The following is a 27965-nucleotide window of genomic DNA, read 5'->3' on the forward strand; positions in this document are numbered from 1 at the left end:
TAAGTGTTTGCAGGCTCAAGCCCAATATTATTTAATCCAATTGAATCCTATGGGATGTTAAGATTTTTTTGGAGAGTTCCTAAATCTCCAGGGGGCCACCATCACCTCGCCCTGCCCTGCCCTGCCCATTCTTGGCGATTCCCAGTCAGGCTGTGAAATCTTGTCCAAAGAAACTAGCTGAGCTGTGGGGGTGGCACCTTTGGTGGAGGCCCTAGCTGCCCTGCCTGAAGGTGCGGTGAGTACCACAAAGGCGGGGCTGTATGGTCTACCTCAGCGACAGGTCTGGCACAAGTGGAACTTTCGGCTGTTGCCATTATGGCTTGGGAGTGGATGCTGACAAGCTGCGCAGAGCACATTAGCCCTTTATGGTGGATCCACACAGGGAAGGAGCAAGAGTGGGTATGGGGCTATGGAGGGTAGGACTGGTGCTTTTCCCCACAGGAACTTGCCCTTGGAATGGACTTCCCATGTGGGAGAATCCTTGGGGCAAAATGATCTCTGGGGTAACTCCACTGACTTCAGTGGGGTTATACCAGGGATGAATATGGCCCTTGTTAAAAGCAGAGCTCTTGCGGGGAGTAGAGTAGGGGGTGTGAGAGAGGACACAGATGTACCAGTCATTCCAGGAATGGTGGGTGATACGACCAGGGCTTTCTAGTTCTAACTTAGTGCTGGGGAAAACCACTAGATTGGCATCTGCCCTGGGGACTGACACCTCCTATTTACCCACAGAGCAGGTACAGCTTGGGCAGTGGCAGTCCAAGCTTCCTCCCCACCCTCCCAGCATCCACATCTCTTCACCAGACGCCAAGAAATGGAAAGAATGTCGCCATCAGTGACAGCTGAGGTTGGAGGTCAGAAAAACAGGAATTGAATTAATGGGGGTCATGTGACTGGGCTCCATGACCTCCCTCACATCTTGAAAAACATAACTGCCTTCCCCTCTTCGTGTGCAGTCCTGTGTTGTGTTATAAGGGCTACAGGAAAAGCTCAGGCTTCTAACATTTGGCTTCCACTCGCCTTCCAGCACTAAACATCCTGGCCTAAAGCATGTGGGAGAAAAGCTCCAACCCCTCCCTTCCTGGGAGCTCACAGGATTGCTTTCTTCATCATCCGACTTCATAACGACTTCATTAATGATCTGGAAGAGGGAGTAAACGGCATGTTAATGACATCTTTCAATGATAATAAATTGGGAGATTTTCACGTGCTAGTGAGGACGGAGCAGTAATACAAAGAGAACCAGAGAGATTAGAAACATGGGCAGAAAATAACATAATGAGATTCATCTTAGAAAAATGCCAGCTAATGCATCGGGGGGAATGTAATCTGAACCATGTGGTACAAATGCCTAGATAGGAGAGAGCACAGAGAGTCAGTGGAGGGGGGCACCTGGGAAGAAATGGGAAACGAGACTGAGGTGTGACAGTAGATGGCAAATTCGATGTGAGCTTGCACTGCGATAAGGCAGCAAAATAGACAAGTCGAATTTTGGACTGCAGACACCATTGCAGTTATTCTATGTGGCTGTGATGTGATTCCACCCTGGAACAGTGTATTCAGTTCTTGGCACTTCATTATCAGAAAGATGTAGGTAAATTATAGCAGTGATGAACAATGCAGATGACATGGGGGCTGGAGAGAGTAATTTATGAGGCAGTATAGAAAGTTAAATATGTGCAGCTTGGCTAAGTGGTGATTTAAGTGAAAGGATATGATGAGACTCTACTAACGTGAAAGGTGTAAACCCCAAGGAGGGGGAGGAATTATTGTGGGTTGTACCAGGGGATGAAACTGTGAGAGTAATGGGATGAAATTTAAGAGAGAAAAAAACTATTGGCTGACTCTCAGGAAGAGCTTACTGCCAGAGAGGTCTATTAGAATGTAGAGTAATCTCCAAAAGGACGTCTTGGAACCCTCATCGTTAGGGACGTTTCAAACTAGACTGGGCAGAGCGCTAACAATGTTCTGTAGAGAACAATGGTGTGTTATCTGGGGATGGACTAAATGACACCTGCTAGGTCTTCTCCATCTCTCATTTCTATCACACTCAGATTTTCATTCTGAACACTGCAGGGTGAAGACTTTGCTATAGGGACCCACCCTTCCCCGAGATCTCCCAAGCCCAAACATGACTCAGTGGGTCTGGTGATGGCTCCTTGTTCATGCTCTCTTTTTTCCCTCTTGCTTTTTGTAAAGAATCCATCATAATTTCTCCATCCCACTAGCAAAGGGCAGCATTGTCCTTTACTGCCTATTGATTTCCATGGCATCTTTTTCACATTTTGCACCCCCATCTCCTGTTCTTGGACTGTCTCAGATTACCCTGCCTAGTACCTCCTGGTGAAACAATTAGATTTTGCGTGAGAGCAGGAGTCTTCTATGGAGCATAGATCAGCCTATGCTGCATCCCCTCTCCTTTCCCTGAGGCTGGTGGAATCTTTTCTGCACAGAGTTCTGTGCAAGTGAGAGTGTCCAAAGCAGCAAGGGTGAGAAGGAAGAGGCTGTCAAGCCCTCTGAGTGAATTGGCCCAGGATAATAAGTGTAGGGAGATAAGACGATTCAATTAACCAGCTGTTCATCTGAAGGGAAATGATCAGTAGGCATTTAAACAGCCTGACCACACAGAGGACCCTAGACCTTGCGTAGTCCACTGTGATGATCTGTTGGAGCACAGAGACACTCCTCTCCTTTCCCAATACTCTGGTATTTGTTTCAGGTACAAACAGTGAATTAATTTCTGCTGAGTCCTACACACCCTCCCCTCCCCTCTTCTCACAGTGGAAAGTACCCCAAGAAGGACTGTGTGAGGATGGAGGAGACCTCAGGGTTCTTGCCCCATTTGTGTTATATTAACTCCTTGTCTGCACTTCCCTAGTTTCTCGAGGTGTACTCCAGTTGAAGAGATTTGGGTCAGATGGCTAGCTAGGTGTGGGCAACCTAAACAGGCTTACAGATCTCTCCCTTACAGATCTCCATGCACACGTATAGATCTACGTGTGGATGCAGATGTGTGCACACACATGCACACTGACATTGTCTGACAGGAACATACACACACACACACACTAGATTAACATAAACACAGAGCCGTGTACAACTGATGGTACTGTGCTACTGAAATTGAATGAAAGGTCAAACACACACACACAGACGAATGCATCAAAGATAACGCACAACTGACACATACCTGTGTATAGAAACAAACACAGACTCCATCATGTGCAACAGACACACTAGAAGGTGCACATGCATAATTCATTCTTATGTACTTATGCATATTCGTGTTCATGTGTACCCAGTGACAATATTCACAGAGTGACACAAAGACATACTCTTACAGGTACGCACATGAATTCATACGCAGACGTACATACAAAGGCACAAATGTTCTTCAGGGGCCCACACGCCACAAATGATGGATTAATTTAATTCTGTCTGCCTGAGAATTGCCCCCTGCAATTTCAGTGGGAGAAGTTATCCTTCTCTTCCCCATCTCATCACAGTGTTGCACAGTGTTACAGGTACAGAATGACTGCTGCATTTCACGCCAGAGGTGGCTGCGTGTCAGCAGCAGGTGAGCGATCCTGATAGATGCTCGACAAAGAATGTGCATCCCCTCCTGAGGAAAGGTGCTATAAAAATGTAAAGCTGTTTAACAGAACTGGAAGAAATTTAATTTCCCCCTTATCTCAGTCTCATGACTCAGTTTTGTATGTGAGCCGTTTACAATGAGGTGGGTAGGGAGAACATCTGGGCTGTAGGGGAGGGAGGGGAGTCTGGAGCTGAGATGGGGATAGTTGTGAGCTACCATATATGCAGGGAGAAAGGGAAGTACACAGACACTGGAGCACACGCATGGACAACTGCCCACGTGGACACACTCACAGACAGGCAGACATGTATAATCAACCAAGCAGACACCCCAGACAGGTGGCAAAACAGAAGCACGTAATCGCATACTGGTTCCTTTAGTCCCCTAGGATGGACTCTGGGTGCAGCACCACTTCCTTGTTGGACCTTTCGCTGGTCAGTGAGGGTGAGAGAGGTTATAATGTGCTGGGAGGAAGGAGAGAGAGGAAAGACCGAGCTCTCCAGCCATCCTCAGGTACTTTCCCTTTCTCCCCTGGCATTAAAGGGCCCCTCTCCAATTAGACCACTGTAGCCACCTGTATCCTCTTTGCTTCCCACCAGCTTTCCAAGAATCCAGGCTCTGGTTAGGTGATCTGGTCTCCTCCACCGGCCTTTCATCTCTGTGGCCAACACTTAGGAGGAGTCATGGCTCACCAAATACTTTTCATTGGGGTAGGGAAGGGGCAGGGAGGTTGTGGGTGACCAGTGTCTGCTGTGCGCCACGTGTTTGCTGTCTCACAGCATCTTGGTGTGTTGTTACATGTGTACCAAGGCCCTGGCATTAGCAATCCTGAAATCTTAATCCCCCTCCTGCCCCCGCGTTGTGCAGCACTGGGGGATAGTATGTCTCACTGGAGGCCATGAAATGATACAGGCCTTCGTGATAAAGACACCCCCCTGAGTCCCTGCTTCTCCTGAATTTCAATCCCTCCTCCTCTTCTCCAGGTGCTTCCTTCTGCTCATTAAGCTTGCAGCTTTTCTTGCCATTTGAGATCAGCTTCCCCCGGAGGAATCAAAATCCACCCTCCAACCTTCTCACAGCAAAACCAGGTGCTTTTGAAATGGGAATGGGATGAGCCAAAGGCCAGCAGCTACTCCTGGCAGGCGAGCTAATGAGCTTTTTCTGTGCTGGTACGTGTGTGTGTGTGTGTGTGTAGGTCCATATGTGAGAGACCAAGAGAGCAAAGCTGTGGGCTTGAACTTGCTTGCTCACAGGGGACATGCATGCTGGGGACAGAGGTAACAGTTCTGAGACCTGGCTACAAGGAGGGTTTTGGGTGCAAACTGTGTCGGGGTCAGCAGTTCCCTTTGAGACCATGAGTGTCCTTCCTCCCCTTGGATGGAATGTCAGCATTGCTCCTCACATGCATGAGTGACTTATCTGATTTTTTTTTTTAAAGGACCATTTCATACATTTCTGTGCACTTGGTAGCAAAGGAGAGATGTTTAGCAAAGAACCACTCTGTCCCTCCATGTGCCATTTGCCTGGTACTGATCCTTCACCAGCAGAGGAACGTGCCAGGACTTTCTAAAACACTGGTTTTCAACCTAAGGGTGCTGGGAGGTTGCCAGCAGTTTTTCGGAGAGGCACTGACTCTGCTTTCATTCCCTATTTCTGGTTCCCTGCTGAAGGGGCTTGGCTCAGTTACTCACATCTGGTACTTCTGGTAGATGCCCGGGTGGCCCTATGATACCAGATTTTCTGTGGCACCTTCTGTGAAGCGCACCACGCGGACTGGCACAAAGGAATTCTGCTGCCTCAGAGAGGGGACCAGCTGTGAGTGGCCCATGGAGTGGGGAGGCTAAAGGCCGTGTCCTAGAAGGTTCTGAGCTGCACAACATTCCACTCTAGAATGCTCTCTATGGTACTAGTGTCATTTCTGGGTACTACAGTGATGAGTTTTGTAATGGATGGTGTCACAGGGTGGCTGGCCCCTTGAAATGAAGCAGGTCCAGCACCCCTGTGCTAGAACAGGTGCCCAGGGGCAGCACGTGGGGCTGGAAAGAGCCAGCCTGTAACGAAGGGGAAGCAGGAGCAGCAGGGAGTCCCCTGGGAAAGGGTGCCAGAGTCCACTCGGAGGGGAAGCAGTGGGAGCCTGCTGGGGGAAAAGGGCTTCCAGAGCACTGCAGGATGGGGCTCAGCTAAAAAGAACAAGGAAGAATCCTGCCATAAGCCCTGAAGCAGGAGGGCCTAAGAGAGGCAAAGGAGCTCTACGGGCTGAGGAGCTGTTTTTGTGTTTGGCCGATGTTTGGACAATAAAGCTGTGCCTGGAAGGAGACCCTGGGTGTGGGAGTGGGTCCTTTGTGGGCTGGGGACAAGCCAGGACCTTAGAGATGGATAGGAAGACGTGTCAGACGACAAGCTGCTCTCTATCCAGGGAGCAGTCATGAAGGGGGCTGGTCCAAAGTTGTTATACTAGTGAGATCTCCCCTGGAGGGAGTCGCCCCGCAAGGAGGCAGACTTGATTTTTTTTACTGATAGGCCTGTCCTGCCAACACCAGCTTGTGTAGACTGCCCCTCCTGTCTTGCCCCAGCAAAGGCTAGGTATTTGTTTAGGATGAAGGGGTCAGGGGACCTCTGTCTTATCTGCTTGTCTTCTTATACCTCACCCATCACCTTCATTATAGGAGCACCTACAGAAAGGGGAGACTGGGATCCTTCTGGAGGTGGGTTCTTGAATTTTCTAGTCCCTCCGATCTTTCTAATAGCATCTTTCAGCCCAGAAAGAACCATCCCCTCAACATGCTCTTGTGTGTGTGTGTGTGTGTGGTCTCTCTCTCTCTCTCTGTCTCTCTGTGTGTTCGCATAGAGCACCTTCCCCTCGCCTGTCGCTGAAATGTGACCAATTCTGGGCTGAACTGCTTAGCCCAACCTGCTCCAGCCACACTAGCCAGCGGTGTCATAGGAGGGGAAGTGAGCCCTGCAGGGGCACTTTTAAGAAGGTAAAATGTCACCTAACCCAAGCTGGAATTGGGGTTGAAACCCCTATTGTTGCAAAATGGGCCCTGGAAGCCTTGAGCACCACAGCTCCGCTTGGCAGAATTGGTTTGTATTGGTCTTTAATTGCGGTGGTTAATATCAATTTTTATTTTTAAGATTTTTTTTTTTTAATTTTTTAACCATTTTTACTTTTACAATTGCTGGAAATGCTGGGTGGGAGGGAGGGAAGGTTAGGATAATGCTGATAGTAGGGCTTCAGGGGGCTCCCAGCACTGACACCAAAGATGCAGGGGGCTCCCTGCATGGCCGAGGGGCCCAAGACACCCTGGCACAAGGTGTGGTGGAGGCAGTGATCTTGGCCCAATGGAGCAGAGACCCTGGCTAGGACTGCGAGGAGGAGGACCAAGGCCAGGCCACGGGGGTGCTGCTGAACAGTTCCTACCCGGGGAAGCAGCCATTCAGCACCGGGGTGGCCTCCCCCACAGATGGGGACTGTTCTCCTCCTCGTAGTCGTGGTTGGTGGGGTCTCTGCTCTGCCCTGCTAGGACTGCAGCCTTCTCTGCATCTTGCACCTGCGGGGTTAGGGTCGCTCCAGCCCTGCAGCAGTGCAGAGAGCCCTGCTGTCACAGCCGTGCTCCCTCGGTCCCGTGGTGGCAGGGCTGCGGAGGGCTTCGGGCACTGCCACAGGGCCAGTGACACCAGGGCCGCTGGAACAATTTATACAGTGGGGGGGTGCTCCGAGCCATTGAACCAAACTGTAAAGCCTGGATATGATGGAAACCACTTCAAGCCAGGGGGTGAGGCAGCACTGCAGCACCCCTTGTTCCAGCACCTGTGGGTGACCCCCAATCCCTGCAGGCGCAATGGAGGCGGGAGGCGGGGGTGAGGCTGGACTCCCACCAACTGTTACCGATCGATATTGTTTTCATCAATTTTTCTTGTCTGCTGAAACAGACGTTTACCCAACATCTGTCGATTTAACTCGAATCCTGCCAAGCCGAAACAAAAGTGGTCACCCCCACGGGTTCAACCGAAAGCTATCTCCGGCTATAGACCCCTTCCATCCGCACTATGCTGGAGTATCAGGGTTGGCTCTGAGTAAAAAGCATAACTTCCCGACTTGCTTGCACTACTTCTGTTTCCCCTGTCGGTCTCCCTACAAAGTGTGCTAAGCCCGACCCTGCTTAACAAGTGAGATGTACTGTGATCACAGCCCTAGGGGTGGCTGGGGTGGAAGGGAAACATTTTGTCTGAACAAGGGAGGGAGTGTTCCTAAGACCGCCGGTGGGGCAGCTGTCAAACAGGGGATGCATTTAGCTTCCGAGTTCCCAAAAGGGCCAATCTGGTGCTGCATCCATATCACCTCTCATGAGTCATTCCAGGCTGCACAAATTGAAGCAGATAATCTGCCTGCGGCTATTCCCCTGGTTTTTGTTGAATCTGCAGTGAATTGCCAGACCATGTCCTGCCCCTGGCAGCCGGCACTCTGAGGCATGGGCTGGCTGTCTAAGTACTATAGAGGGACCTATTTCCCAGAGTGCCCGTCCTCGTCGCAACACACCCCAGCTGTATCTGGTGGCGGTGGGGAGGCAGAGAAACCCTGGACATTTAATCGGAGACCATGCAGGGACGTGCTGAGGAGATTGTTTCCCTCTTCCTTTGTTGGGTTGTTGTTAATTTTGAGGCATCGTACATTGCATTTTGGAATTGTCATGCCCTCCACAGTCCAACCACTCTGAGCATCGTAATAAGTCATTCCTCCAGGCTGGTCTCACTCGCCTTTCTCCTCTGTGTCGTTAATAGGATAGAAGCTGTGCTCAGGCCCAGCATGTTCATAGGCTGTGGGGGGAACCCAGATGAGAGTGGGCAATGAGGAATGGACAAGGGGGAAAAATGGGGGTGGGTGAGGGAGTGTGGGGCATCACCAGAGCGTTCAGAATTAAGCAACTGGTAGAAGTGAAAATGTGGTTGCTTGGTTATGGGGCCTGGAGGAGGGATGGGAGGAGCATTCTGCTGCTTTGGCTATTAGGATTTTTAAAAATCTTCCCAAAGCCAGTGGATTGGCAGGAGGCAGGATTTTTTTTTCCTAGTGGCTGCAGATATTGAGTGTATTGAATTTGAGGGGTCTCGGCCACGTCCGTGGATGTTGTGTCTGCTTTGTATGCCTTTTGTGTTTGCTATTCTCTGCTCAGAAGAGACCCCACGACTGAAATAGTGGAGAGTATTGTGGATAAGGGTTGAGGGGTGCACTGTCAAAGTGGTGGGGAAGGGCTGGGTTTAGGATTGGGATAGCAGGGGTGCTGCAGGACAGGACTGAGGTACATAGGCAAAGCTCAGGACCGGAATAATGGGGTGCTGAAGGTCAGTACTGAAGAATATGGGCAGAGCTATTTGGGCAAGGGGGGTTCCTGGACTAATACAGCAGGGGGTGCTGCAGGTCAAGATTGAGCTGCCTTGGTAGAACAAGGAACTGCTCAGGAGAGGAGAGAAATCAGTGAACTGGCAAGTCTTCAAAAGATAACATACAGCCTTAGAGGGAAGACAGAGGATTAAGAGGAGATAAACTCCATGTTTTGGATCTGGGTGACTGATAAGTCCTGTGCTGTTGACAACTGGATGGGGTTTTTTAATGCTACTTTATTGGTATAAACCAGGATGTGTAACATGCATATTCAAGAGTCACTGAGTATAACAGGCTAAAAGATGTGCTACATTCCCTCACAGAGCAGCCAGTGCAAGCCTTCAGACCATGCACTTTTCCTAACACTGTAAACCTAATAAACTCTTAAACCAATGTCATTTAATTCCCCTCACCCTCCCAAGCCTCCCCCACTGCTGGCCAAAATAATATATAAAAATCTGGCACTATATTTTCCCATTGTGAGGCCACTTTTAAGCACTTCCACCAGCAGAGGGGTGTTCTTTGTTAAATGCACAGTATTCTTTACTGCTCTGTCACCCCACCTCCGCATGCTGTGGTGTGATATAGAGTAGTCTGTGTTTCCTAGGCCCATCCATACTCCATTTCCTTTTATTGTCATAATTATTATGTATGTGGTAATGCTTCTACTGCTGTAGTATATGAGTGCCCCATGTGCTACAGCCATGAGCACTTAATATTTAGCTTCCATTTATTATTTGTATTGTGGTACCCCAAGCAAGGATCTGGGCCCAATGCACTAGAAACTGACATACACAGAGCAAAAAAAACTGTCCCTGCCCCAAAGAGCCTACAGTCTAAGGGAGATGAATTGTATCATTCATTTAGGGCTTGCCTTCATACAGGTTTCCAGAGGAATTTATTTAATCTATGTGACCTTCATCACCATAGCATCCAAGCATCTGGGAGCAGAGAGGCTAAGGGCTGAATGCCTTGGGCATTCGAAACATCCCTGTCTCGCCTAGGTTATTTATCGCTCTTGGTTTTTGAGCACCCAAAGTTGTGGGCGACCGGGGATAGATCACTTGATTATCTGTTGTGTTCATTCCCTCTGAAGATCCAGCATTAACCACTGTCGGAAGACAGGATACTGGGCTAGATAAACCACTGGTCTGACCTAGTATGGCCGTTCTTATGTTCTTATGTGCTGGAGTGTCTCACAGAAACAGGTGAAGTACCGAACTCCCTCAGAAGGGGGCAGGGACAGTGCAACAGCACGTGTGACAGATGGTGGAGAAGGGGAGAGGCGAGATAGGGTGACCTTAAGGAAGCCTCATTTTAACCCAGCGAAGCACGTGCCCATTTTGATGGTTCTGCTGCCTTCTGTTGTCCTTATTCCCTTTCCTTTCTCTTCTCCCCTCATGTCTTGTGGGCGAGGCTAAAGAGTGTTTTTGGGTGGATTTGAATGTGAGTAGGGAGGTGATTTAGAGAAGGGGCTTTAATCCCATGCGGCAGCATGGAAGAAGGTCTGGAGACACCTGAGAGAGGAGGAGATGGAAGGGGTATTGCTGACTGAGCAGAAAAGCAGGGGACACTGGGGAGAAATGTGTCAGGACACCAGGCCCGAGGTGCAGGCAACATGACGTGGGGCCGAGAAGATGGTTGAACTTGGCCTGAAGTGTAGGGTGGAGCTGGTGCAGTGACTTAAGTGCTAGGGCAACACACTTGAGTGGCAGGTGGGAAAGCTGATTTTGGCCAGACTGTTGGGTGTGGGGGAGGGGAAGCTATAATATCTGAAGCCCCAAAAGAAAAAGCTGTCAGGAGACAAGGACTAGCTAGCAGCAGCCTGCCAAGGGTGGAGGCAGGTTGGCGGAGGGTATGGGAAGGTAGTGCTGCCATTGCTCGAGCTGCACCTGTCCTGGGGAGAAAAGGCTGTATCACACCATCCAACTTTAATGCACTGAAGAGGGGGAGTGCTGGTTAAAATCCACGTGGCCACAGGGGCCTGAAGCGAGACCGTTAATATGTAGGCCTGCCAATCCAGTGCCAGTCACCCATCCTACATTCCCTTTAAAACCAAAGTTGTGCTGTGCATCTGGTTGCCGATTTTTCCCTTCACAGGTGTCGTTTTCCTCCCCAGGAGTTCTCATTTTGTGCCAGCATGGCAGAATATGTCGCCCACTCTTCCTCGGCCTGGCACTCGGGCAGCCAGCCCCCTCACACCTCTGCCCTCTGCCCTTTGGAGCTCATGGATCTGGGAGTTACTGAGCAGGCGCCACCGTTGGAGCAGCCTCCGCCATCTCTGGATCTGGGCGGTGAGGAGGATATAGACTCGCCGCTGGATCCTGACGTGCCCTATCCCGACTTGGCGCCTGTGGTGTTCTTTTGCTTGAAACAGACCACCAGTCCCCGCAACTGGTGCATCAAAATGGTGTGTAATCCATATCCTTTTCGAGCTGCCTGTTCTCTCTTTGGTCCACTCTGCCCTTCCCCTCCCCACACGCTCGCAGGGCGCCCGACAGGTAAGAGAGCAGATTTCGTACATATTTAACAAATCGCTTTGTTCCTCATTTATGTTTACAGAGCAGCTCAGCTGTTGCAATGTGTGATCAAAAGGAGCTGCTTTCCGAAGGGAGAACTTCAGAGAAAGCGAGTGTCAGCCGGAATGACACAGACAGGGATGGGGGCAGGGAGAAGAGAGAGGACAGTCTTTTCAAAATGTATTTCCACACCTTCCTGTTACTGAGTCAGTGACAGTGGGATGGTTTGAAGGTGCAGGGAAAGGGGTACTCCCAGCTCCTGCTGGCTTATCACTAGGTCTTTAGCTCAATGAGGGATATTTATTTATCTAACAGTACTGAACATACCATGAACTCGGCCTCTGCTTGGAGACAGAACTAAAGTTCCTGCTTCTCAGTTGCCGGGCCATTAGAATAACCCTCATACTGCTAGCTAGTGAGCATAAACTAGCTGCTGAGTGTCTTCTCCTGGGGATATCTCCTCTCTAGATTCCACCAGGATCAAAGATGAGCCTGCTCCAGGGAATCCATTGCAGGTTTGATTCTGGTGCATCCTGAGACAGGAATTTGGGAGTTTAGTGAGTGTTGTGAGGATACTTCTGTAATGTAGATATGATCAGCAAATCTCATAGTCACACCCCTCACTACTGAATCTCACAGCCCTGACTTTCCATATGGGCACAGTATGTAAAAGGCGGGTTATTAAATATAGGGAACTTTGAAAGATCCTAGAATTTGCAGAGATGAAACAGCATACAAAAAGCTGAAGCTTTATTCAAAACTCTTCTAGCTGGAAATCTCAGTGAGTTTCTCTTGAAGATTTCCAAGGCTTCCCTGGTTTGTGGCTGGGTGGGAAATACCCATTTCTTATTATGATATTTTGATGGATTTGCTTCTAGGTTAAATTGGAAAGCTAAGGGATGCTGCAGAAGCTTACAAAAATATTACTGAGAGATTTTCAATAACCTGATCCTGAATGAAGCCTCTAGGTGCTACCAATAATAAAGAATTAGGAGATTGGGTTTTGTTTGAAATTTAGGGAAATAGTTGTGGTTCTGAGTTGAGTTATCTATGATGATGGTTCAGGGAGAGCCAAGTGTGATGGGTCAGAAGTTCTTAGGAAGGTTCTGATTTTCAAATTCTGGGTGACAGTTGAGATTTGGGGCAGAGATGTAGGGTTGGGATGTCCCATTATATTGGAAGTTCCTTAAGGCATTGAGCCTTGATGTTGGAATATGTACATTTCAGCTTTCTTCCTCATGTGTCTCCCAGCACTCACTAAACTCCTGACACCCTGTCTCAGCCTACAGTGGGCTCAGAGTAAAATTATAGAGAGAGATGTATTTGTTAGCTAAAAGTTTGATTCATGGTGTAGGAGAAAAATTATGAACCAGGCTTAAGTTTGAGATGAAGGTTTCTGTTTCAGTTTGTGAAGATGTGGTTTGATTTGTTTGTATTGCGCGGGGGCGGAGGGAAGGTTTGCATTGATTTTGGGGCAGAGGTTCAGGCCCAAGTTATCTGAGTTTTCTGTGTAAGTTTGAATTTGTGATGACTGTTGGTGGCTTTAAGATGCTTGAGTGATAATATTCAGGTTTAAGTTTGGACATCAGTTTGTCCATCTTTCACGTTTGAATTTACTATGGTTAAATGCTGAGAGAGCATATCCTACCATCACATACAGAAAATGGCCTGTGCAACCTTGGGGGCTGAGGAGGAAAGGGGAAACTCCCTTGGATTGGCTGTGATGGCTCTCCACCCTCCCAGTTACCATGTGATGTGTATGTGGCAATGGATGGGTAGCCTTGCTATGTTTGGAAACAATATTGGGTTTTTTAAAAAGGAATATTTCAGTGCAATTTTTTCAGCTAAATGAATTCCTAATGTTTGGGAAGAGTTTGCAAACATTGTTTTGAAAATATTGTGCTCCTCTTTCTCCACTTATTTTTTTGTATTTCCCTGCTCTACATTCTTGACTGTTAAGGGATGTTTGTATGGAAATCGGATCTTCAGAGCTCCCATGCTTGACTGCTGCTTCCCAACCTGAGGTTAAGAGTGCAACTATATCACCTGTTGTCTCATCGGCTCTCCCAGGCCAAGCAGGGAGAGGCCTGGTCACTGTCTGGGTGGGAGAAGCTCAGGAAAGCCCAGGTGCTCCAAAATTAGGGGCACTGATTAAATGGGAGATGCTCTTCTGTCTGACTTTTTCTGTTTGTCCAATACTGTACCATAGTTAAGGCAGGAAGCTGTGCTATGGAATTACTGTCAGATGGAACTTAAAACCTAGGTCCTGGCCATTAGATCATATGACACTTTTGGCAAGCACAGGAGCCTTACCCACCCAGATTCTAATTTGGGTAATCCCATTCCATCTATTTAAAAATTCCCCAGGCGGAATATTCCTCCTACCCTGAATAGTGCTGCAGTATTCCAGTGAACTATTAAACAACACTCACATTCCATTGCTGCAGTTCAGTATATACGCACACAAAGGTTTAAAGAATTTCTGGGTGCAAGGCACTGTGTAAATGTGAGATGTTGTTGTTGCAAAAGTTGTAGACTCTATTTCCCTTTTAAAAAAGTGGATTAAATTGCTAAACATAAAAGTTTTGGAGCCATAAACCCCCAAAGAGAATATCGATCACCCCCTTTGCTCAAAAGTGGAGTGTAAACTGCTCTCCTTGTCGTTATATTGTGTGTTGAAAAGGAGCCTGTTACTTTAAGACTAGGAGCTGATCAGACATTCCCAGGGCAGTTTTGCATACAGTCAGAACTAGTGTCTGAATCGTGCTGGGTTGTTGGTGAGCAAACATGCTTTTTATTCTAATTAAGCTTGTTAGATACAGGTAACTGCAGGGTAATCAGCTGAGTTCAACACACAAAATGTACGTGGGGCCCAATCCAACTCCAGCTGAAGTTAGGGGAAAGACTCTAGTTGTTTGACTTTATGGGAGTTTGGATAAGGCCCGTGCAGTGCATCCTCATATGGCCAGTATGTCTCATTTGAATGCTAGCATTCCCACACTGCTGCTGCAACCTCTAGGCACCAGTAATAGGTCAACAGGATTAATCATTTTGAATTGACTTGGGGAATGACAGAGTTTATGTATAATTGAAATTTTAAGCAAAGGTACAATAAAAGCTTAATCATATATTTCTAAAAAAAAAATCTTTGTCCAAATTCCTTACAAATAACACCTTGGATTATTAAAATGGAAGTAATTTGAGAATTTGCTTTCTCACTGTTCCTGCTATTTGTGGTACTTTTTGCATCCTCTTGGGTTGGGCAAAGTAAACAGTCTAGTCAGTTTCACGATTGTGTGTTTAGTCAATTTCACTTTTGGATTGCAGATGTGATGAGACACTATAGGAAATTGCTTATTTATTTTAAAATCCTGCTTCCCTTGGAATTTAAAATTTTTATGGATTTTTTTTTTTAATGCTTTCTTGTACAAAACCTAAATTCTGGGCCAAATTTGATTTAAGAAAGCTCAAAGTTAAACTTAAAAAATAAAGTGGAGAGAGTGAAAAGTGTTTCTAAATCAAGTGTATGGTTTTCATCATAAGCTAAAATGCCTAAAGTCTTTGAGACTAATTAGTAACAGAAGGATTCCAATGCCCTTTATAAACTGTGTGGTCTGATCCTATGACGAGATGCACGTTGGTGGACCTTTGCACCTGTATGAGGCCTCAGTGACTTCAGGAGGGCTCTGTGAAGGCATTAGGGTCCATGCCCATGGATCTAAGGGCAGGATAAGGACCTATATATTTAATTTGTCCTTCGAGGCCCTCCTTAAAAGAAACTCCTTCCAGGAGGTCTATAAACCCTAGACCTCCTCTTGCTCAAGTATCGATATTATAGATGAGACAGCAAGAGCAAGAATGAGTGTGACATTAAAAAAATCAATACCAAAATGTGGAAGTAACAAAATACGTTCTGCAGTTCACTGCTGCAGCCTTTTGTTTTTTGATATTTACTAGTCTCCTTCCTTCATCTGTAAACTTTGCCATTTGGGCTGCAGTCCTGCTCCCACTGCAGTCAATGACAAATTTCCCATTGATATCAGTGGTGCAGGATCAGGCAGTCAGGCCACAGCAGTGCAAAAACTGACACCTGTGTGTAACTTTATATCAGCTGAGGATCTGGCTTCATATACATAAAGTGATGTAGATGCATTAGGATCACAAGAACGGCCATAGTGGGTCAGACCAATGGTCCATCTAGCCCAGTGTCCTGTGTCTCACAGTGGTCAGTACCAGAACTTCAGGGGGAGTGCACAGAGCAGGGCAAGTTTGGAGAGATCCACCCAGCCTTCCCCTGCTGGCAGCCAGAGGTTTAGAGTCGCCCTGAACATGGATTACATCCCTGACCAGCTTGGCTAATAGCCGTTGGTGGAACCTGTTCTCCAGGAAATTATTAGTTCTTTTTGAACCCAGTTTCACTTTTGACCTTCACAACATCCCAGGTCAATGAGTTCCACAGGTGAATTGTGCGTTATGTGAAAAAGTATTTCTTGCTGTCTATTAATTTTATCAGGTGACCCCTGTTTTTTTTGTATTGTGTATTGTATTGTACTTTGTATTGAAGCCAAAGGAGCTATGATTAAAGCTGTGTGTCTGTCACGGAGGTCAGGGAGGTCCACGACTTTTGGTGACTTCTGTGACTTTTGCAACAGCCGGTGCAGCCGGCTCAGGGGCTGCCCCTGGGCCAGCAGCAGTTTGAGTGTGGGAGGGGGCTCAGGGCTGGAGCTGGGGTTGGGGTGTGGGGTGGTGCTTACCTGTGGGGTGGGGGGGTGGGAGACAGCTGACCTGTCCCTGTAGCTCCTAGGCGGAGGGGCCAAGGGACTCTGCACACTGTCCCTGCTTGCAGGCACTGCCCCACAGCTCCCATTGACAGTGGTTCCCATCCAATGGGTGCTGCAGATCCAGAGCTCATGATGGGGGCAGTGCACAGAGCCCCCCTGTCCGTCCTTCCCTCCCTCTAGGAGCTGCAGGGACATGGCTGCTGCTTCCGGGGAGCTGTGTGGAGCCAGATAGGGAGACTGCCAGCCCCTCTAACCCCCACCCCCACCCCGCAGCACCAACAGGGGACCCTAGCCACCCCGCAGCACCCCTGGACTGCCCCCTCCCAGAGCACTACCGGCAAGTTTTAGTCAGGGGTCTATATCACAAGACAGGTCAAGGGCTGTGAATTTTTGTTTACTACCCATGACCTGTCCATGACTTTTACTAAAAATACCCATGACTAAAACGTACCTTTAGCTATGATCACTTACACTTGCTGGAGACTGTGATGGATTTGATTTACATCAGTGCTATTTAATGATTTTAATCAAAATTTAAGTCAGTAAGCCAAAAACCATGATTTAAATAATCCATTTTAATTCTGTTTTGCATTTGTACTTTTTTGTTTTCCTGAAAAAAGGTTGATTCTCATTGGTTGGTATCCATTAAAGCATGTTGCTTTGCATCTAAATGTAGCCTTTACACTAAATTTGGTGCTTCTTTTTTGATAACCCAGAGGATATACTATATCTGTACTGCAATGGGTTATCCCCAACTCCAGGGTGTCACCTGATGTACTGTGGTACCACTGAGCCCGCTTATTCCACCAGCTTGGGCTCCTTTGCACTGTCCTGCTGAGCACACACCTAGGTAGTGAGAGACCCAGCTGCAGAAAGACACAGGCACTGAAATCAGCACTGCATGGGGAGGCTCAGCTAGGGAATTGCCCAGTACAACTTCCCCCGGGGTGTAAACCCAAAACTGTATTGTCTTGCGCTGCACAGAGAACTGTACAGCAGAAGCTTATTGAAATTCACCTCTTCTCAGTGTGGAAGAAGATATACACAGCTTTTTGCCCCCGCCCCCCAGTTATGAATTCCACAAACTTGAGAGTAGAGAAAACAAAAACAAGTTTATTAACTACAAAAGATAGATTTAAGTGATTAAAAGGGTTAGCAAACAGATCAAAGCAGATTACCCAGCCAATAAAACAAAAAATGCAATGTAAGCCTAAGACATTAAAGAAGCTGGCTACAAGTTGTAATTTCTCACTCTAAATGTTGTTTTAGGCATTTCTTTCACAGGCTAGACACTTTTTCCAGCCTGGGCGCAGCTCTTTCCCCCCCTTTTGTCTTTGTTTCTTAGATGTTTCCAGCAGTCATTCTGGGTGGGGATTCAGTGAAGAGTATGAACCGTGATTAACTCACTTCCCTGCCTTAAATAGGATTTACATGTGGAAGGAATCTTTGTCTTTCAGTGTGATTCCCACCCTCCTCAATGGAAAAATACTGGCATTCTATGGTGGAGTCCAGTCCAGGTGACATGATCACATGACCCTGCAGTGTCAAAGGAGCCATGAGCCAAAGGTCATTCGTAGCTTCTCAGGAAGGTGGGAGACCTATTGTTCTCCCTAATGGCCCATCCAGACTGATTGCATTCTGTCTGGTAGGCATTCTAGAGGTGTAAACACTTTTGTAGTACAGATACATAGTCCATATTCCTAATTTTAGATAAAATAATGATACATGCATACAAATAGGATAATCATATTCAGCAAATCATAACATTTCTAATATCTCACAAGACCCATCTTGCATAAAATATATTTTACATATGCTATAATCGTATTTTAACAATATTTCTATTAAGAATATGGGGCATAGTGTCACATATACACATTTATTTAAGCAACTGTATAGCTTGACAAATGTTTATTCTGATTCTTAATTTTTACATTTTTATTATGTTAGAAAATGGTGAATGATGCGTTTCTTATTTACTAGATGATTAATTTCTTACTGGTTATTTGTGCCAAAATTTGTTTGGATGGAAATTTGAATTCAATTACAAATGCACTAAAATAGCATTTTAATTTTTTTAATTAAATAAAACTAACTTATAACTAACTGATGAATATATAGGAAAAAAGTTTATAAATAGTTTATCAAAATACGTTTTGCATTTAAAACTGATTCACTAAACAAAAGAATTTTTGTGTGTAGTTAATGAATGGAACTGATTGTTTCTGATCACCACGTACTTCAAGATTTTAGCACTAGTAGATCTCATCCTCTAACACCTAGTTTTTGTTGATAGAATAGAAGAAGAAGAAAACAAGTTTTCCTGCTACAGGTGCCGGCTTCCTTTTGGGCTCCGGGGAGTGCTTAAACCCTTGCTCTGCCCCAGTGCCCCACCTGACCCCTTCCCCCAAGCCTCCACCTCTGCCCCGCCTCTGCTCCACTCTGCCTCTTCCCACCCAGTTCCACCCCCCCTCCCTCCCAGGGTCTCCTGCACCCTGTGAAACAGCTGATCGTGGTGGGCAGGTGGCACTAGGAGGGGGGGGGAGGAGTTGATTGACCGGGCCGTCGGTGAGCGATCGGTGCTGGGGAGGATGGTGAGAGTTGGCTGCCAGTGGGTGCTAAGCACCCACTAATTTTTTTCCCTGGGTGCTCCAGGGCTGGAGCACCCATGGAGTCGGCGCCAATGTTTTCTGCTTTTTTCAACTCCCGACTGGTTTCTTAACTTTGAATGAACCAACCAGTCATTGAACTGAATTAGGTGAATAAACTGAAACCTGCAGAAGAGGCAACGGCTGTCAAAAGCTGTTTTAGCATGTCAGCTCTGATTCCAAATGTTTTGCCAGTAACTTCTGCCAGTTCTGTGGTTTGACTTGCTTTAGAAAGCAGCAGCAAATATGTACTGCTTAATATTATTTTTTATATTTAATTTAAATGATTGTAATAAGTTTAGGTCTTAACATAAATTTTCAATAGATTCATAAACCTGTATTTATTTTACATTTAAAAATACCCATTTTTTAAAAAAAGAAATGCATCCATTTTTATCTACTGTGCTGAGCACCTGCTCTTTACACCTCAGATTTTAGGTTTCCCAGGGTAGGGACCTTTTTGTCTTGTGTGTGTGTGTGTGTAAAGTTCCCAGTACACTATTGCTGCTATATAAATATTATTGTTTATATAGCCTGTACTTAGAGCTATACTAGCTTGGGCTGAGACCTGAGCAGATTCACAAGGTAAGCAGGGTTGGGCCTGGTCAGTATGAGGGTGGGAGACTCAAAGGAGAACCTATGGACTTATTCTGTGCTGCCTTGTGCTACATGTAGTCATTTACATGTGGGTCGAGTCAGTGTAAAATGCTAATAGACCAGAGTGGTAGTGTTTTACATGCACTTTGCTCATGTGTGACTACAAAAGGTGCAAGGCAGTGGAGAATCAGTCATCCAGGGAGCAGAAGAAAGTGGCAGGCGTGATTCAGTAGCTGGCAATTTTCTCTCTGCGTCAGTATTGAACTAATATTCTAGCATGCTGTACTGGGGCACTGTGCTGCTGGAGGTCATGCTATCTTTCAGATGAGGTGTAAACTGAGGTCCGACCAGTCGGTGCTCCTGAAAAAGCCTCTGTCATCTTTCACCAGAATAGAGGTATTCTACCTGGTACCCTTCCCTGGTCAAGTTCCAACTTGGGCAATTATATCTGTGTCCCTAAAATTCTCTCTGCCGTGTCAGTAGCAGATTGTATTTTTCACTTCCTTAAAGTGTCGTCCTGTGCACGGTCAAACAGCTGCTGTCTTCCACACCACAGCTGTGTGTGTTTTGTTAGTGAGTGAACAACTTGCAATTTTATTGTGGGGCTTGAAATACTGGGTATCTTTCTAAAAGCCTCAGCTCTTGGAATCCTCTGATTATGTACAAACCTCAGTGTTCATTTAAAAAGAGTAAGTTTCTAGCACACTTGATTGTGAAGGAAAGGTTGAAAATATGACAGGAGGGTACCTTCGCTGCTCAAAACCCCGAAGTCTCATGGGTTTTAAGCCAATCTCGTATTTTTTTGGGACCAGACTCATGTCAACTTGGGGTTAACAATACTGACTCCTGTATCCACAGCATGTAAAGAACTTCAGGGTGGAGAAGCCTAAAGAAATGTGCAGTGTTATGATGCTCTGGTTTTTCACAGATATGTCCCATCTCTTCCTGTAAATCTAACTTGCAAGATGGGTAAAGAATCTGACATTTTGGGGGGCATATAATAGTATGCCTCTGTAGAGTTTTAGGTAACTGTCTGTGTATTATGACTGTGCCTTTAGGAACTGATTGTCTCAGTGAACTGTCAGCTAAAAGTGTAACTTCCTGTTGCTTATAGAGTTCTATGTATGATCTCCAATCACTGAGCAGAGCAGATATATCCCTTTGCTGCAGAATCAGCAAGTGTCAGACAAAATGTTTGCTATAAGAAGTTGTGAGTGCTCTCCTGCTTTTCATAATGTGCTAAATCACAATTTCATAATCATTTTGTTGCAGCAGTCAGAGAGCTGTCGAAAATTCTGTCTGAACGGTTTTCTATTAGAAAAAGTTTTGTGGGAACATGTCAATTCCATCAAAAGTTTTGATAGAAACTGGCCGGCCAGCCTGGTTTCCTGCCAGCCCAACCATCTCCCAAGATCCCCACTTCTCCCCAGCCCATTTGGGCTGTCAGGGCTCCATGGGATCTCTGGGTCCCCTGCAGCCCGCTTGGTGGGCTTCCCGGCTCTCTGGCTGGAGCATGTTTTGTTTTGTAAACACTGAAATGTTCCCATTGTGGGAATGTTTCAGTGTCTTTGAAAAGAAATACTGTGGAATTTCAGTTCCGTTAAATGTTGAGTTTTTGGCTTTTCATCCCAAATCAGGATGAAAAAATTTCCAAAAACTTGATTTTTTTTGTGGGCTGGCAATTTTCTTTCCCAGCGAACTCTAGTCAGTAGGAAAATATGCCCGTGTCCTGAGGAGTACTATGCCTTCTAGGACATACTCAACTAGATGGGAAGGAAGCTTGCTCTGTGACTCCAGAGAAAAGAGAGTGTTGTTTGTGTGGGCTGGCTGATGGGCAAGTTTACAGTGGGAAGTTTAGAGGGATTGTTTGTGAAGGCAGATGTAGTGTAAGTGGAAATCAAGCTCATATACTGTGGTTAGTAGCATGCAAGGGATTGAGATGTTGCATGTTTAAGGGGAATTTGCATGCTTGTTAGCCATAAGAAACTGTCTGTCTGGATTGTATATATGTCTGTGTGAGATGCACGCAGCCCCAGGAAAATGTACAGACATAAAGGATGGAGATGTAAATCTGGCTGGTTTGCAGGTTGGCACTGTGGGCCCAAATGTGAATGCTGAAACATGTGTGGTGTTTGCCTCCTTCTGCCCCCTTGCTTGTTCTGTCTGCTTACATAGTGAGAAACCCAAGACCATAATTCTGAAATGAAACCGTGCTACTGAGGAAATTAAGTCAGCACTGACAATTTCGGGCTCCCTGAATTTGAGGTCTTGTGTGGTTGACAAGGCCACAGTGAAAACAGAAATAAGTTTTTGCATGTCTATCCTGCCTTCCATCCAAGGGCTTCAAAGCACTGTCCAGACATAAGTGAATTAAGCCCCTAATTTTGGAGCTGGTAGTATCTCCATGTTTCCCTGGGGGAATCTGAGGCACAGAGTTTGAATGGCTTGACCCTGCTCACAAGTGAATTGGTGGCAGAGCGGGAAATGGCACATGGATCTCTTGACTTGCCGTTCTGTACTGTAACCACTAGACTGAACCATGCTGCTTAAGGGTATGATTCTGCCATCCTTATTTGTGGCGAGTAGCCCCTTACTCTGTTTGCAGCCCATGACAAGGTACCTACTTAGCATGAGTGAGAGTGGCAGAATTAGGCTCTTAACGACGAGCTAATCTCAGTGTTCAGAGATGCGTTCAGTTTAGAATATAAACTTGTCAGGGCAGGTACTGTTCACTGTGTGTGGGCAGGGCCTGGCACCCCTATCCCAATCGATACCTTAATACAAATTAATAACAATATGTCTAGAAACAGAACCCAACTTCTTTTGCTTTGGGAAATTGAGGCTGGAACTCTCACAAGGATATGTCTTTCACTCAGTCCTGCAATACAGGTCCCTCTGTTGCTGGCTGAGTACAAAAGCATGGAGGACTGGGGAAGGCAGGCGAGGAGAGAGAGGGACAGAAAGGGAGAACAGGGAGTCTCAGGGCCAGATTGTCAGCTGGCGTAAATCAGCGCAGCTCTGTTAAAGTTAACGGAGCTACACCTTGTACACCAGCTGAGAATCTGGCCTTCACCCTTCAGGCCATCATGGAGCGGCTGCTGGGTTTGTTCTGGGTCACATGTTAGCCGATGGATACAGCATCCTTAGTGGCAGGCCAGAGGGGAAGCCCAAAGCTGGCTGGGTAGGGAAAAGGAACAGAACCCCCCCCCGAGGAATGAAAGGACGTTAATGCAGCCTGCTTCTGATTACCTACAAGGGGCAGTGGGATTTTGGAGACTGGGATCCCTTCCCTTCTTCCATTAGCAATAGAAGTTGTTAAAACAAAATGAACACTGAAAACCCTTCTGGAGCATATTGTGTGCACTCACTGGAACATATTTTTGCTGCAGAGTTGAGAGCCACTTGATTTGTGTTAGGTCTAGTGAAAAATAGTTCCTCTTTTTAAAAACTCTCCTATAACGTAAGGGCAGAGTTTGTGTGAGAGCAGGGAAGAGAGCTGGAGAGAGAGCCAATGGAGAGGAGTGGAGGGGGGAGACAGGGGAGTTGTAGAAGCAAGGAAGGGTGTTCTTGGAGCAGAAAGAACCAGACCTCTCAGCCACCACTTTGTCATTGCCTGCCGGGCTTAGTAGGCATGTCAACAAAACCTTGTGATCAATGGTATCAAAGGCAGCTGATCTAAAAGAATCATCATGGACTCTTGATCTTTATCTATTGCCATCGTCAGCCAACTGTATGTCCAGCCATCCCATAGAGCTCACTGCCTCAGAAGGTCATCAAGAGGCTGGATAATTGTCAAACTCAGAGACTGTAAGGCTAGAAGAGACCATCATGATCATCTAGTCTGATCTCCTGCACATCACAGGCCACAGAACCTCACCCACCCAATCCTGTAATAGATCCCTAAACTCTGGCTGAGTTACTGAAGTCCTCAAATCATGATTTAAAGACTTTAAGTTACAGAGAAACTGCCCTTTACACTACTTTAAACCTGCAAGTGACTCATGCTGTAGAGGAAGGTGAAAACTCCCCAGGTCTCTGTCCGACTGACCCAGGGAAAAATTCCTTCCTGACCCCAAATATTAGACCCTGAGCATGTGGGCAAGACCCACCAGCCAGATACCGGAAAGAATTCTCTGTAGTAACTCAGAGCCCTCCCCATCTAGTGTCCCATCACCAGCTGTTGGAGATATTTGCTGCTAGCAGGTGCAGGTTGGCTACGTGCCATTGAAGGCAGTTTCATCATACCATCCCCTCCATAAATTTATCAAGCTCAGTCTTGAAACAAGTTAGGTTTTTGCCCCCACTCCTCCCCTTCAAAGGCTGTTCCAGAACGTCACTCCACTGATGGTTAGAAATCTTTGTCTAATTTCAAGCCTAAACTTGTTGATGGCCAGTTTCTATCCATTTGTTCTTGTGTCAACATTGGTGCTTAACTTAAATAACTCCTCTCCTTCCCTGATGTTTATCCCTCTTATGTATTTATAGAGAGCAGTCATATCTCCACTCAGCCTTCTTTTGGTTAGGCTAAACAAGTTAAGCTCTTTGAGTTTCCTCTCATAAGGTAGGTTTTCCATTTCTTGGGTCATGCTAGTAGCTCTTCTGTGCACCTGTTCCAGTTTGAATTCATCTTTCTTAAACATGGGGGACCAGAACTGCACACAGTATTCTAGATGAGGTCTCACCAGTGCCTTGTATAATGGCAGTAACACTTCCCTCTCTCTCTACTGGAAATACCTCGTCTGATGCATCCTAGCATCGAATTAACCTTTTTTCATGGCCACATTGCATTGGCAGCTCATAGTCATCCTGTGATCAACCAGTTCACTCAGATCTTTCTCCTTCTCTGTCACTTCCAACTGATATGTCCCCAGCTTAGAGCAAAAATTCTTGTTGTTAGTCCCTAAGTGCATGACCTTGCACTTTGCACTATTAAATTTCATCCCATTTCTATTATTCCAGTTTTCAAGGTCACCCAGATCTTCTTGTATGATATTTTGGTCCTCCTCCATATTGGCAATAGCTCCTTACTTTGTGTCATCCACAAATTTTATTAGCATGCTCCCTCTTTTTGCACCAAGGTCATTAATAAAAATGTTAAATAAGATTTGGTCCCAAGACCAATCCCTGAGGAACTCCACTAGTAACATCCTTCCAGCCTGACAGGTCACCTTTCAGTATGACCCGCTGTCGTCTCCCCTTTAAACAGTTCCTTATCCACCTTTCAGTTCTCATACTAATCTCCATCTCCAATTTAACTACTAATTTCCCAGGAGGAACTGTATCAAATGTCTTCCTAAAATCTAGGTAGGTTAGATCTTCTGCATTTCCTTCATCTAATTTTAATGACATTGACTATTAATAACACTAGCAGTTCTGGATGTTTGATGTGGGATGGGGCCCAGGCTGGTTTGATCTAGAGCAGGCAGCACTGTGCGGCTGGGCTGGGTCCCCAGCTGGTTCATGGACTGGCAGCCTGCAGTGTTGTCGCTCATCCTTATCTCTCTTTACCCAGCCTCCTTTAGTGGAGGGTTCCCTGCCCACTCTGTTTTCTCTTCTCTCCCCTCACCGGTGGCACGGATGGGAATTTGGCCAGCGTGGTTGTTGGTGGCAGGGGCCTTACTGAGCATGTAAGTGTGGCAATAGTAGTTGTCTTTCACATGCCTGGGTAAGGGCTTGAGTCCACATGGAAGTACAGGGTGAACACAGCGTGGATTGGATCTTGGGCCAATCTAAAAAACCCACCCCAACCCTCCTTCCCTAAGGATCATGTTCCCCATTCCCTCTCCCTAAACTTCTCACCCAACCATTGAGTCAGACAATCTGGATTAAGCAAGTAAAATGATTCCCCTGGGGCAGTGGAGAGGCTATTCAGTGCAGTAATGTGGGTTGCCATCTGTCCCCAGAGACAATAGTGCCATTTACATTTATATGCAGCAATTCATCCAGGGGGAAAAAAAATCTGTCTTCCTTTGTGATACAATAATAAGCTGTTCATCCCCATCCTCTCTTCCTTTAGCTTTCTGTTGTCCTCCAGTTCTCTGTCTGTCTCGCCTCCAGTCTCTTTCCATCCTCTCTGCCTTGCTTGCTTGAATGTGTAAGGGCTAAGTATTATTATTGCTTTCCCCCTCTGTTTGACTGTCCGGGGTTTGACTCTGAACCTACGGTTCCCATTGGCATCAGAACTCGGCCCATCTCAGGAGCAGCTTCCCCACTCCCGCCCCCGTCTTCCTAGCTCGCTCTCTCTGTCTGAGTCTATGGTTTTCAGTCTCCTTTAGTTTCCTCTCCCTCTTTGTCTCTCTCGGCTTTTACTGCCTGCTGTCTGTCTCTCTCAGCACAAAGAAAAGGAGGACTTGTGGCACCTTAGAGACTAACACTGGTTAGTCTCTAAGGTGCCACAAGTCCTCCTTTTCTTTTTGAATACAGACTAACACGGCTGCTACTCTGAAATCTCTCAGCACAGGCACCCTAGGAGGCAAGTTCATACACTAATAGTCCATCTTTCTATAGTGCACCCTTCATATCCAGTACACCAACAGCAGCAAAAACACTTCCTGGGGAGAGTCAGTCATGAGCTGAAGAGAAAAGGGAAGATTGTAAGGCAGGATTTAAGCAGAGGATATGACTCATTGGCACAGAAGGACAGAAAGGGGGGAGAGTTCCCGAGAGATGACAGAGCCGAAGTGAACGAGTGGCAGCCTATGCCCTCCAACTGTGGCGAGTCATGGAGAGGGTATTGGAAGGTTGGGGTGGGAGGATGGATGGGGAAGAAGATCAGGAGGAAAGGTAAGTGGGGAAGGGGAAAGGATGAGGGGTAATGGATAGGAAGCATTATGGAGGGAGGGCCAAGATGAATAGGAAGCTGGTGAAATTCCGTGTACAATGCATTAAATGGTTTGAATAAAATTTGAACTATGCACCCACCCTTTGCCTAATACTTGTACAAACTTTTTCTGGGTGTGTGTGGGGGGGTACATTTTCTTAACTGCCATTCTATTTTTTAAAACACCACAGCTTTCTGTAGCTCTGTGCTTCCCAGTAGGAGCTGGAAGCATAAATACTGAGATACCACATGCACTTCCAGGTCGCTTGTAATGAGGAGTTACTGGACAACTTGGAAGAGAGCCTGGTCTTGTGGGACTTCCACTCCCACAGGGCTTCAAGGACTAACTGGGGCCAAACCACACTGGGACAAGGTCATCCTTGGTGTAAGCCTGCTGAGTTCAGTTGAGTTACACTGACAATGAAATTTCCTGTGTGCAAAGCGCGGAAAGGAGAAAGAGGAGATGAAAAGAAAACACATTGTAAAATATTAACCTCCCTGTTTAAATAGGCAGCTCATAACAAACAGCAGCTGTTCAGTTTCATGGCTTGGAGGAGGCAGGGGAGTTCAATATTTCGGGGTGGGAAATAGTTTTCTTTTTTTAAAATCCAATACTGAGAGACTCTCAAGTCCCTGCAAACTCTGAGATCCAAAATTTCTCTCCTCCTTCCTGCCTCTTGTGTGTGAATACCCTACAACCTCATACTGCGCTCTTCACTAATACTCCACTGTCCGTGATATTCTCTCTCTCACACACACACGCACGCACACTCACACGTGCGCATCTTCCCGCACTTCCCTGCACCCCACACCCTACTTCGTAGGAAATAATTTAATACTCGAGTGCTGTGGCAAGGTCTCAGATGAATACAACTATCATTTACCAGTCTGTTAGGAAGCATTGTTATTAATAATTAAAGCCAAACCACACTTGTTAAATAAATGAACAAAGTATATTGTGTTGTGTATTATCCTTTTTTCTAATTTGATTGTCTTTGTTCACTTATTTGCTAATTTGCAACATGAATTCACTCTCAGTAGGTCTCCTGGCCATCAGCAAGGTTTTACTTTGCTTGTGTGTGTATAATATGTACTAGCTGCAAGAACAGCAGCAGTAAAATATTGCCTAAGGGAAGAAGCCATTGTCATACTGCGTGTTGCCCAAAGCCGAAGGCTGAATGCACTGTTTCAGAGTGAAGGATGCTCTTTTTACTTCAGGGTGATTTATTTTGCTTGCCATTGTCTTCAGAGCCAGTTGCTACTCATCTGATTAATGTAACAGGATATTTCCTCCCTCATCCCCCCGAAGTGTGCCCTGTTTACCTGCTGTGGGGAAGGTTCCAGTGTCTTCTTTCCTGGCAGCAGGAGTGATCTTTCCAGGGAATAGGTGGGGCTCTTGAGCCGTCTCCGAAGATGGGCATACATTTAGCTGAGGCAGGGGCACAAACTGTACGGCTCACTCTATCCAATAGGAGCAGTCATTGTGGTCTTTCATTCCCCCGTCCCTTCGCATTTTGTTCCACACACTCTCTCTCGTCTCTGCTCCTGGCTCCAGTGTTATTCCAGCATTGCACAGGTCTTCTCTCTCCCCACCATGCACTGTTGATCTCCTGATATGTACTGTT

General features: G+C 46.4%; 1 long non-coding RNA gene across 1 annotated transcript; it reads right to left on the minus strand.

Annotated features, from left to right (window-relative positions):
* On the minus strand, positions 1-27891 carry LOC142070516 (uncharacterized). Its single transcript, XR_012666371.1, has 2 exons — positions 27664-27891; positions 1-1141 (listed from the first exon to the last, which is right to left on the minus strand). It is a non-coding gene; the product is annotated as an uncharacterized LOC142070516 (long non-coding RNA).
* Positions 27892-27965: the final 74 nt, after the last annotated feature.

Source organism: Caretta caretta, chromosome 1, assembly GCF_965140235.1.
Source record: "Caretta caretta isolate rCarCar2 chromosome 1, rCarCar1.hap1, whole genome shotgun sequence".
NCBI classification, from domain to species: Eukaryota; Metazoa; Chordata; order Testudines; family Cheloniidae; genus Caretta; species Caretta caretta.